The sequence below is a fragment of the Engystomops pustulosus genome, chromosome 3 (assembly GCF_040894005.1).
Source record: "Engystomops pustulosus chromosome 3, aEngPut4.maternal, whole genome shotgun sequence".
NCBI lineage: Eukaryota > Metazoa > Chordata > Amphibia > Anura > Leptodactylidae > Engystomops > Engystomops pustulosus.
Genome location: NC_092413.1, coordinates 146,398,511 through 146,411,813, shown reverse-complemented (window position 1 = coordinate 146,411,813; position 13,303 = coordinate 146,398,511).

Below are 13,303 nucleotides of genomic sequence, written 5' to 3'. Positions count from 1 at the left end.
AGGCCTTGTTCCATTCTTCCACAGAAGGGGTCACTGATAGCTCAACTCCCATGCACTCATATACCATGAATAATAATTAGGGGTTGCGCTCTGATAAGTATCCCCTCTTTTTAGTCAGAAAATAGTAAAAGTTTTATTGCACTCATACTCTGGCCTGCCCAGGTAGGTTTCCTCTAAAAATATACCATATACCCTCCATGTATGACCCTAGCTTGTTCCTGAACTTGTGCTGTCTGCCTACGGTTTGTACCTGATTCTGTCACTACTCCTCTTGTTCTGACTATGGAAATTTGCAGACTATTCCCTTGCCTTATCCCTCAGTGTCATTCACTGGTGTCTCTGTGCCCACTGGTCCAGCTACTGTCCACATTGGGTCCCCCACAAGTTCAGACACCTGCGTAGGGGTTAAAACTGGAAAGGTCCAGGTATAACATCCGAAGTGTGAGGACTGTATGGTCCTTCCCTGGCTTAGGGATGACAGTAATTAAAACCATCAAGGACTGTCTAGGGAACAGAGAAGACAGGTTAGTCTACCCGTCTGACATAGTGGAGAATCAACATTCTGAAACTTAGTAAGGGCACAAGGTACACTTAAAGGGTTTTAAAAAGGTGCCATGTAAAACCATCTGTGCCAGGGAATGAAAGAGCGTAAGGACAGAGTGGGGGAAAAGAAATAAAAAAACAAAGTGAAAAAAGTGACAACAGAAGTAAGATCCTGAGTAAGAGAACCCTGGTACAGCAGAGGAACAAGTGAGCAAAAGATCAGATAAAATCAGCAGCCCCTCACTCCAACCAGTTGAGGAAGGAGAACCCCTAGTGAGAAGTGGACTTCCTATGAGGGACTTCCCCTCAACCCAGGTCTACTTGTCTGACATAGTGGAAAATAAATAGAAAACAGTAACACGTAAACCTATGACTATATTATCCCCTGTGACAAGGTCACTATTGAATTGGAGAAAAAATGGAGGTTTATGTGTATTACAGCGACCACAGTGTGAATTGGGTCAAACTGGAAGCTGTTTTCCATGTGTTGGTCTCTGGGAAGACCTGGTACAGGACTCTAATTGCTGCAGTGGAGACAGAAGTGTGATCACTGCTCCAGACCAAAGCTTCCAGTTTCTAATGAGTCTAACAATGCACCAGGTGTGCAACCCCTTAACCCCTTAAGGACGCAGGTTTTTTTTGCTCATTTCTCGCTCTCCACCTTCAAAAATCCATAACTTTTTCATTTTTACATGTACAGACCTGTGTGAGGGCTTATTTTGTGTGTAACAAATTTTACTTTCCCGTAATGTTATTTATTTTAACATGCCGTGTACTGCGAAGCTGAAAAAAAATTCCAAATGTGGAAAAATTGAAAAAAAAAACGCACGTGCCTCATGTTCTTGTGCAGTTTTACGACTTTCACTCTTCGCTTCAAATAACAAGCCTACTTTATTCTTTGGTTCGGTGCGATCGCGGTGATACCAAATTTATGTAGGTATCATTTTTTGCGAAATGAGCCGACGTTTGCATTGCTACCATTTTGAGGTCTGTGTGACATTTTGATAATTTTTTATTCCATTTTTTATGTGATGAAAAAAGGTGTAAAAGTCGCATTTCGGACATTTGGGCGCCATTTCCCATCTCGGTGGTCACCGCCGGCCGTAACAGTTTTTTTATATTTTGATAGATCGGGCATTTTGGGACGCGGCGATACCTAATGTGTCTGTGATTTTTACTGTATATTATGTTTTATATCAGTTCTAGCGAAAGGGGGGTGATTTGAATTTTTAATATTTTATTATTTTTTTAACTTTTTTTTCTTTTTTTTCCACTATTTCTTAGACCATCTAGGGTACATTAACCCTAGATGGTCAGATCGCTCCTGCCATATACTGCAATACTTCTGTATTGCAATATATGGCATTTTTGCAGCTCATTCATTACAATGAGCCACTGTAACGAATTGTAACGAATCTGCAGAAGCCAGATAGCCTACCATGACAACCGATCGCCGCCTCCCGATGATGTTCGGGGGAGCGGCGATCATAATAAATATGGCGGCGCCCGCGCGTCGCCGTCTTTTAAATGCCGTCGGCGACTTTGCCGGCGGCAATCAAAGGGTTAATAGCCGCGATCGGTGCAAACACCAACCGCGTTTTTTAGCGGTGGGGGTTTGCTGCAATATGCAACAACCCCCACCTTTGTATGAAGAGGACTCAGCCCGTGAGCCCTCTTCATACATTCCCTATACCTCTGCGCCGTAGAGCTACAGCGCAGGGCGTTAAGCGGTTAAAGAAGGGTGTGGAGCAGTCAGAAGTTGCTCTCTACCTGGAGACACAGAGGCTGGACTGTGTGAGAGCTACAAGTGAGTGACACGGGGTTACTAAACGTATGTTTCATGCTGGCAGGGAGAAGCCCTCCAGTGGCTAGTGAGGGCCGCCAAGTGTTTAGTTAGAGCCGGACAAGCAAGTATTTTATTTGATGTTTTGTTTGTTACTGCTGTTTTTGCTGGAATGAATGCACAGTTTCAACTTTAATCCTGCTGTCCAATAGAGCTTTGTCATTGCCGATCCCCACATTTGAGCTGAACCCCTACACCCCCTATAAGCACAAGAAGCAAAATGTCCGTAAATCTTCTGTCCCTTGATAGTATCATAGGGGAGATTTATCAGTAGTGTCTGAGAGCAGAACTGTTCTAGTTGCCCATGGCAACCAATAAGAGCTTTGTACTGACAATGTGCTTAGATTGTCAGGCTGCAGGCTTATCTACACTTTATTTTAGCTTCTGAACATTCTGAAACATAGAAAAAGAGAGATCATAGATGAGAGATGATGAGATACATGAGATGCATATAACACACAATGACACACTTCAGCTCTGCTACATCTGAGCTATAACAAACACTGTCAGCTCTGTTACATCTGAGCTATAACACACACAGAGCGCATCCATCCCCTAGATAAAACCTTATCTATCTGTAGCTTGTAGAGCAAGTCCCTGCACGCCGCTGCCTTCCATCAGGAAGTGTCTGTGTGTGAGCTCGTCTTGTAATGGAGGGGGACAGAGCTGGAGGCAGACAGGAGAAGCTATTCATGAGAAGAATCTGCCCTGCCCGACCATAATCAGAAGATTTATGTTCAGATCTCAGGGCAGCTGAAATTATATACAGCAGAACTGATAGAGACAGGTTGGAATTATATGATAGGATCAATCAGACAACCTAGTTTTAAAGTACCCTAGAAAGTCTGAAAAATAGTAAGTAAAAATAAAAAAAGTAAAAAAAAAATTATAATAAAAAACCTTAAAATTCAAATCACCCCCCTTTCCCTAGAACTGATATAAATATAAATAAACAGTGAAAATCACAAACACATTAGGTATCTCTGCATCCGAAAATTAACAATCTATCAAAATATAATAAAAAATTTTCACTCTGTTTAACCCCGTAACAGAAAATAGTGCCCAAAGTCGAAAATGTAGCACTTTTTTGCCATTTGGAAAAACATTAAAAAATAAAGTGATCAAAAGGTCATACAGTCCTAAAAATGATAGCAATGAAAACTTCATCAAAAATTGCAAAAAAAGATACCACCCACAGCTCCGTACAACGAAGTATAAAAGATATAAGCGCCAGAAGAGGGCAAAATAAAAATAAAAATTCACAGCGAGTTTTTAATTTTTTGTAAATGTATGAAAACATTATAAAACCTATACAAATTTGGTATCCCCATTAATCGCACCGACCCAAAGAATAAAGTAGACATGTCATTTGGGGCTCAAGAGTGAAAGCTGTAAAATCCAAGCCCACAAGAAAATAGTGCAAATGCGTTTTTTTCACCAATTTCTCTGCATTTCGAATTTTTTTCCCGCTTTCCAGTACACGACATGGAATATTCAATACCATCACTATGAAGTGCAATTTGTTACACAGAAAACAAGTTATAGATTTTTGATTGTGGGGAGTGAAAAATGAAAATGAAAAAACAAAAAAGAGTGAGGTCCTTAAAGGGTTAATTAGAGAATGTGTTAGTTTGTTATCCTGTGTGTATTTAAGAATTATGCCTTTGTGGGAATACCCCTTTAAGGACGCATGACTTATAGACGAACCCTAGTTACTGATGGACCTCTCAGCCCACTGTGACCTCTGATGCTTTACTTTAGACCCAGGTTGCAATGATAAAGGCTTCTGTAATGAAGCTTTATTGATAATCTTTGCTCCCAAGACTGCACAAAACTTTGAAAATCCAATTGTAACTGGGACAAAAAAATTTTCATCTGGAGATACAATTATAAAGTATACCTTACATACATACTTAAGAACATATCTAAAGAACCTATCTTGCACATAACTGCTGCGGGGACTGCTTACTTATAAGCTGTAATGAGGTCTCCCCGTCTTATTCTAAACTGAATAACCCTAAATTTTGTAATCTGTCATTGTATTCTAGTCCCCCCAATCCTCTAATCATTTTGGTTGCTCCACACAATATCCCTAATGATTTATGTAATGGCAACACTATGGGGCACTATGGGGTCCGAATCGCATTTTTCCGCCGTGTTTCCCGAATTTTTCCGATTTGTGCCGAATTGCCCCGGGATTTTGGCGCATGCGATCGGATTGTGGCGCATCGGCGGGGCGTGGCTGTCGGAAAACCCTACAGATTCGGAAAAAACGCAGAATTAAAAAAAAAAATTGTGTCGCAAGAATATCACTCACATACACCTAACCTCGGTGGACTTCGGCACAGCAGCGACACCTGGTGGACATCGGGCACACGACCTTAGTGAATCGTCCGAAGACCCGAATCCTCAACAGAGAACATGCCGCTGGATCACGACAGGACCGGGTAAGTAAATGTGCCCCTATGTCCTTATCATGAGAATCTATACCTGTCTTGATACATCCTAAAATCTTATTTGCCTTATTAGACACTGGTCACTAAAATTAAGTTTACCATTCTCCAATACATTTATCTACAAACAACTTCAATAGCCATTTGTCCGCCCATTCCTCAAGCTTCCACAAATCCCTTTGTAATGTTATACTATCCCTTGGAGAATTTAGCAAGGTGTAATATGTGTATTTTTTGTAAAGGTTGATGTGTAGGTGGGCACTAATGAGGATCGGTTCCAGGTTTCTTAGTATGGTAGTTTTAATTTATACAATCCAATGACACACAGATGCATACATTTATATATACTGTAAATATATATATATATATATATATATATATATATATATATAAAAAACTAGACCTACAGACGTCTGCAAAAAATGGTCTTATAACAAAAAACATCTATCTTTAAATAAAAAGTTCCAGCGGTCTAAAGATAAGTCATAGGGATATGTGAGGTTTTTTATATTGTGAGGTATAAAAATAGGATAAAAAATGAAAAGAAGAAGAAGAAAGTTTTTTATTAAAAAGTTCATATATCATATGAAAAAAGATGAGTATCCAGGAGGTATCCTCTATAACTAGCAGGATATAGGGCCCTATACCTGCAGTATATGTTACTATAAATAGGATCGACCCGAGACAAATAGCAAATATCGTTAATATGGTCAGGCACTCACGGTTAGTTGATTCTAGCTTGCTCTTGTATTATATCAAGATTTTTCAGTTTCGGAGGACAGTACAACGCCGTGTAGGTAATGTTCGCTCTGTTGTCTCCACCTCCACGTGTGTTACGCAATGGCGTTCCGAGACGCCGGCTGAGGCGCGGGCCTTACACCAGATGGCACGGTTATTGGCTGTCTTGTCTCCTTTCCTCGCAGCTTGATGGCTCTTCTTGCACTAAGTCACGGTGAGTATTTGTTACAAACAGCGGGATGCGTCCATTACACTGTATGAATTTAGCCCAGAATATATTATGCACATTTGCTCATCTAGCCAATTGAGTGTCCTTGTATTATATACTGTTTCACAAAATAAACAGTTCCCTTTTGTCACCAAAGGGATATGTATCGATATACTTGTGGTACAATGTAATCCAGGCAATGATTTTTAATTTACAAAGGTACTTCATTAGAATCCAGTCCACAGTTTTTAAAATAAAATTTTTTTTTTAGGTGATTGAATCCGGGCCAGGTCTTCCAAATACCCTGAACACAACTATAAAACAGAGGGAAAGAAGAAGGAGGTCTACAAAGGCTACTGAGGAAAGAGCTTCTTCCTCTGAAACGCGTCTAGCCACAATAGCCATAAACTACAGGATCGAACTCATTTGATAGCCCATCTGATAGCCACTCACGGAGAAAGCACTTACAAACGACTTAAAAAGACAGCTCTCACAGCAAGAGACCTGCAGCGGAACATTTCTTGCCACAAACTCCATTGCTTGGGATGGACGCATCCCGCTGTTTGTAACAAATACTCACCGCGACTTAGTGCAAGAAGAGCCATCAAGCTGCAAGGAAAGGAGACAAGACAGCCAATAACCGTGCCATCTGGTGTAAGGCCCGCGCCTCGGCCGGCGTTTCGGAACGCCATTGCGTAACCTACACGGCGTTGTACTGTCCTCCGACAGGGAAAAACCTTGATATAATACAAGAGCAAGCTAGAATCAACTAACCGTGAGTGCCTGACCATATTAACGATATTTGCTATTTGTCTTGGGTTGATCCTATTTATAGTAACATATACTGCAGGTATAGGGCCCTATTTCCTGCCAGTTATAGAGGATACCTCCTGGATACTCATCTTTTTTCATGATATATGAACTTTTTAATAAAAAACTTTCTTCTTCTTTTTTTTCATTTTTTATCCTATTTTTATACCGTATATTCCGGAGTATAAGACGACCTGGTGTATAAGATGACCCCCCTACTTTCCTGTTTAAAATATAGAGTTTAAGATATATTCGCCGTATAAGACTACCCCTTTTCCAACGCATACAAAACACCGGTAAAAATTTAAAAAAAAACAGATTTGAATTTAACATGGTCCTTTTTTTAATTTAAATTCTTATGACATGCAGGTATATAGCAGGAAAACTGTCGCTCATAAACATAAGGCATACAACAACAACATTACCATCGTCCATTTTACCATACTGTACCTTAAATTTTTATTTTATTAAATATTCCATGCCATGTACTCAGAAGCGGGAAAAAAATTCCAAATGCAATGAAAATGGTGAAAAAACGCATTTGCGCCATTTTCTTGTGGGCTTGGATATTACGTCTTTCACTGAGCGCCCCAAATGACATGTCTACTTTATTCTTTGGGTCGGTACGATTAAGGGGATACCAAATTTGAATAGGTTTTATAATGTTTTCATGCATTTACAAAAATGAAAACCTCCTGTACAAAAATTATTTTTTTGATTTTGCCAACTTGAATTGCTTTGTTTACGGGGGCATCAGAGACAATACTGTGCCAATCACTGATGCATCAGATGGTTATCTCTAGATGGCACAGAGGTGACTCCCTGGGGGGCTGCTGTCACACAATGACCCCCCACATGACAGTAGCCTACAGGGGAGGGCATGGGTGAGAGCCTAGCACCCAGCTCTGGGTGAGATACAGCCACTGGCAGGGCACGTGTTTCTCTCTCCAGAAAAGGGGATGTGTGAGGCTGTGCCAGTGCTGCATGGATGGAGCTCACCCCCAGATGTGGGGCACCCCTAGCAGGGATGAGGGGGCACAGGCAGCACAAAGCCTCATTAGGTGCAGATCAGTAAATCTGGAGACATTTCTCTACATGACGAGAACTAGTTCCCATTGTTACAAGCAGAGAAACAAGGAGCCCGCTGCAGCACATGGCTACCCGCGCACGCCCACTCCTGCCGAGCACCCACCTGGTACGGGCACCTCACAGACCGCGGGCACGGGGGTCTCAGTGCCTCCTGTTCCTGCACAGCAACCTCCTCGTCCTCCTCCTGGTCCCCGCCACGTCCGTGCCCTCCCGGTGACCCCGTGCCCAGCGCCGGCAGCGGCTCCTTCATGCCAGTCTTGGAGGCAGCCCTGGCAGTGCCCAGCTTGTTGCCCAGCACGGAGCGCTTGCTGAGACGGCGAGGCTGCATGTTCTTACCCGGGACTGTCCTGTCTTCTACCCCTCAAGTCCTGGAGCTGTCAGATCCAGCACCTCCCCGTGTGCGGTACACCCCTCACTGCCCACGCTGTGAAAACACCCGCGATCGGTGCTAGCACCGATCGTGGGTGTTACCGGTAAGCCTTTGCTGCAATATGCAGCGAAGACTTACCGGCTATGGAGAGGGCTCAGCCCGTGAGCCCTCTCCATGCAGCGCAACCCGACCGCCGCCGTGAATACACGGTGGGCGGTCGGGATTACCGGCGTATAAGACGACCCCAGAGAAGACAGAAGATTTTTCTGTCTTCAAAAGTCGTCTTATACGCCGGAATATACGGTACCTCACAATATAAAAAAAATCACACATATCCCTATGACGTATCTTTAGACCGCTGGAACTTTTTATTTTAAGATAGATGTTTTTTGTTATAAGACAATTTTTTGCAGACGTCTGTAGGTCTAGTTTTTTATATATGTATGTATGTATCTGTGTGTCATTGGATTGTATAAATTAAAACTACCATACTAAGCAACCTGGAACCAATCCTCATTAGTGCCCACCTACACATCAACCTTTACAAAAAATTCTTCTTTTCCCTTTTTGGTGTTTAAGGGTTAAGGTGGTAGCACATAAGGACGGCTATAGAAGTCTGATAAGTGCCACTGAATATTCCTAATATGTGTATTTACCCCTACAGGAGAATGATCCAATTAGGCCCTAAAAAGGAAAAAGGTGAAATTTTCCCCCCTAATTTTTGTAAGCCACAAGGGATAAAAGATTAATTAACCCCCATAAATGTGTAAAACTATTTCTCTTGTAGTAGATGTACCCAAAATGTGCATATAAAATGTTGTATGGGTGCCCAGTAGAGGGAAAGAGGGATGTTTGCCTTTTAGAAGCCAGATTTGATAGAAATTCTTTACATGTGTCAGGGTGCATTTCGGGGGTATAAAACAAAGCAGAACCCGAAAAGTGGTAAAATGAGCATTTTGAACATACAGGTGGTTTCCAAATGTGCAATAGATGCCCAAGATGGAAATTGCAATTATTTCTCGAAAGTTCAGTGCCCGATTTGTGGTGCCCATTATGTGATGCCCAGTTTGTTCCACTGTGAAATGTCAGGTCTCTTATTAGGAAGCCATGGAACGACCAGCCAATGGCAGCGAACATGAACCTGGGAGGAAGTAAAACCCCTCTGGACCACAAGGCAATATGGATGGCTGGCAGGCACAGCCACCATCTTGCCGCATTCACCGTGTCTACAGAAAAAGTGAACGGTATTACAGATGACAAAAGTAAAATTGCTGCTATTGGTTGGTCTGCATTGATCAGCCAATAGCAGCGATCATAAACTTAGGAGGGGCACAAAACCCCTCTGTTCCACGGGGCAAGATGGATGGCCATCAGGAACAGCCGCTATCTTGCCCCGATCACTGTGTCTGAACAGTGTTGGCAAGTCACTTCCCAGCGCGCGTCAGGAAGGGGTTTATAGGCTATAAGATTTTTATTTACCTTTTTTGGCAATTTGGACAATTTGGCAATTTTTTGCGAGATTAGATGCACTTTAGCTTATTCATGCGATTTTATTAACTCTTTAGTGTGTAGAGAAAAATTAAATCATCAATTCTTTTTTTGGATTTTCAGCATTTTTTGGGAGGGCCGTTCACTGTAGCATAAAAATAATATATTGGGGCTTATTTACTAAGGGTCCCCCGGCCGCATTTCCGTTGTGTTTCCCGACTTTTTAGGGATCGCGCTGGGGATTGTGTCACACGTGATCGGATTGTGCCGCAATCATGCCGGCTTTGATGGGACAGAAAACGGGGGGCGGGCCCTCAAACGATCCGTCAGATTCGGACAAACCGTGGGATTTAACATTTTAATTTGTGCCGCAAGCCAATCACTTGCATGCACCGGGAAGAAGAAGGTGAACTCCAGCGGACCTGATCGGGGAAGCAACAGATGCCTGATATCGGGGGCGCACACTGGTAGTGAATCGCAGCAGCTGTGCATTCTTATCGGGGAACGCACCTTGGGGATCGCGCAGGGACTGGTAAGTAAATCTGCCCCATTATGTTTATTCTATGGATCACTACGATTATAGCGATTCCTCATTTATATAGTTTTATTTATATTTGTCCAATTTTATTGAATAAAAAGTAGAATAGAGAAAATAGCATTTGTTTAGGGATCGACATTTTTTCAGGGGCATAACTTTAGTATTGTATGATTGACGGAGCTGGTTGAGTGCTTATTTTTTGTGTGTCAAGTTGTTCCTTTCAGTGGTACGATTTATTGTACAGATTGTTATGGATGTGGCAATAGTAAATATGTGTTTTTTTGTGATTTAGTATTTTTGTACTTTATTAGGTATGTGTAGAGAATTGTGGTGTTTGGGGACTTAAACTTTATATTTTATTTTTAAAAACTTTATTTATGGTTTTAATTTTTATTTTAATAGACAGTTTGGCTTGAACAAGTGATCCGCACATGCTTAGTGTATTGCACCTGAGGCGATCCACGTCAAAAGCCCCTTACACGCCGCAGTCATACTATTAAGGCGCGGCGGGAAGGGGTTAAGCAATCTTCAAATATTTAAATTAATGGTTTATCCATACAGTAATTCTTGGGTGAATGGCATCTAGTGATTTGTTTGTTTAAGTGGTTTTGAAAAGGTGCAGCACCTCTTCCTAAGTTAAACTGCTGACATCTAATAGAGGATATACATTATTCTGGATCATGTCTTCCTACATGGTATTTTCCTGGATAAAGGCAGTTAAACAGGCAACATTTAATACATTTAATACTCCCACCACCATGACCCTCAGGTTATTCCTTAGTGGGCTCACACTTTCTGTTTTTATTTCCTTGTGATTTATATATTTGAAAAATTATTTATGATTTATTTTACTTTTATTTGTGAATAATTTAAATTTTCTGTTTCTATTTTTGCTGCCTGTTATTTTCAGGATTCTTTTTTTTTCTCTATAAACATGTAAAGCCTCATCGCTATCTTCATGTTTTAGCAACTTAAATGCCTTATCTTTCTTGTTTATTACTCATCTTACGGTACTAATACAGTTAATCACAATGGGGGTCATTTACTAAGGGCACGATTCGCGTTTTCCCGATGTGTTACCCGAATATTTGCGATTTGCGCCGATTTCCCCTGAATTGCCCCGGGATTTTGGCGCACGCAATCGGATTGTGGCGCATCGGCGCCGGCATGCACGCAACGGAAATCGGGGGGCATGGCCGAACGAAAACCCTACGGATTCGGAAAAAACGCCGCATTTAAAAAAAGAAAAGTGTCGCGGAGCTTGCACTTACCTTCACTAGGAATAGGCCGGTGAACTTGAGTGCGTTCTGATGCTCTTCAGCGCAGCAGCGCTACCTGGTGACCGTCGGAGGAACTGCCTTATTGAATCCCGGCCGGACCCGAATCCACCGCAGAGAACGCGCCGCTGGATCGCAAATGGACCGGGTAAGTAAATCTGCCCCATTGTTTTTTGTCTTGTTTCGATTATGCTTCTTCCTATACAGAAAGTGGTTTTTTTTAAAAACATTGTCCAGGTTTATGCCATTCAGATCCAAACTTAACTGCTGAAATGTTTCCCTACTGAAGTTTGTTGCCCCTCTATTAACCATTTCTGTAAAGGATAATTCAATCTATTGTAACAGCCCAGTCATAGCTATTGTCCAGCCATGTCTCAGTGATACCCACTATATCATATTTGCCTTACATCAGGAAATCTACCGTTACGATAAGCAAATCTACCATTACAAAAATTTTTAAAAATCTACAGATACCCACCTGCCCTCCTCTTCATCTTATATGCAGAAGTGAATAAAGGAGGATTGGCCTTCCCTGATTTTGGCAAATATTTTTGGCAACACAAATTCAAAATATAGAAGAATGTGATATAAGTAAAATATGTTACACTTTGGGAGATACAGTGGGTATGGAAAGTATTAAGACCCCTCAAAATTTTTCACTCTTTGTTTCATCACAGCCAATTGGTGAGATCAAGAAGGTTCTTTTTTGCTCATTATTGTACACTCTGCACCCCATCTTGATAAAGTGATGATAAGTGCTAATTTATTAAACAAGAAAAACGGAAATATCACATGTTCATAACTATTCATATCATTTGCTGTGACACTCATATTTAACTCATATGCTGTCCATATCCATCTGATATTCCTTGAGATGCTTCTACTCCTTCATTGGAGTCCAGTTGGCTTTATTAAAACTGATTGGACTTTATTAGGAAAGGCACAAACCTGTTAATATAAGACCTCACAACTCACAGTGCATGTCAGAGCACACTAGAATCATGAGGTCTAAGGAACTGCCCAAGGAGCTGAGAGATCGAATTGTGGCAATGCACAGATCTGGCCAAGGTTACAAAGGAATTCCATGTTTCATGCTATTCAGCTGCTGGGTCAGGACAAATAATTCAGATGGAAGGAAATATGAATGCAGCAAAGCACAGAGATATCCTGGGTAAAAACCTCTTCCACAGTGCTCTGGACCTCAGAATGGGCCAAAGGTTCACCTTCCTAAAAGACAATGGGGGTCATTTACTAAGGGCCCAATTCGCGTTTCCCCGACGTGTTACCCCAATATTTCCGATTTGCGCCGATTTCCCCTGAATTGCCCCAGGATTTTGACGCGCGCGATCGGATTGTGGCGCATCAGCGCTGGCATGCACGCGATGGAAATCGGGGAGCGTGGTCGACCGAAAACCCGACGGATTCGTAAAAAACCGCCGCATTTTTTAAAAAAATGTGTCGCGGAGCTTGCACTTACCTTCACTCAGCCCGGCTCGGTGTATTCAAGAGCGTTCCGGGGAACTTCAGCGCAGCAGCGCCACCTGGTGGACGTCGGAAGAACTGCCTTAATGAATCCCGGTCGGACCCGAATCCACCTCAGAGAACGCTCCGCTGGATCACAAATGGACCGGGTAAGTAAATCTGCCCCAATAACCCTAAGCACACAGTTAAAATAACAAAGTAGTGGCTTCAGAACAACTCTGTGACCGTGCTTGACTGGCCCAGCCAAAACCCTGACCTAAACCCCAATGAGCACTATCCAACCTGAGGGAACTGGACAGGATCTGCAAGTAAGAGGCAGAGGATCCCCAAATCCAGGTGTGAAAAACTTATTGCATCATTCCCAAGAAAACTCATGACTGTACTAGCTCAAAAGGTGATTCTACTCAATACTGAGCAAAAGTGCTGAATACTTATGACTATGTGATATTTCAGTTTTTCTTTTT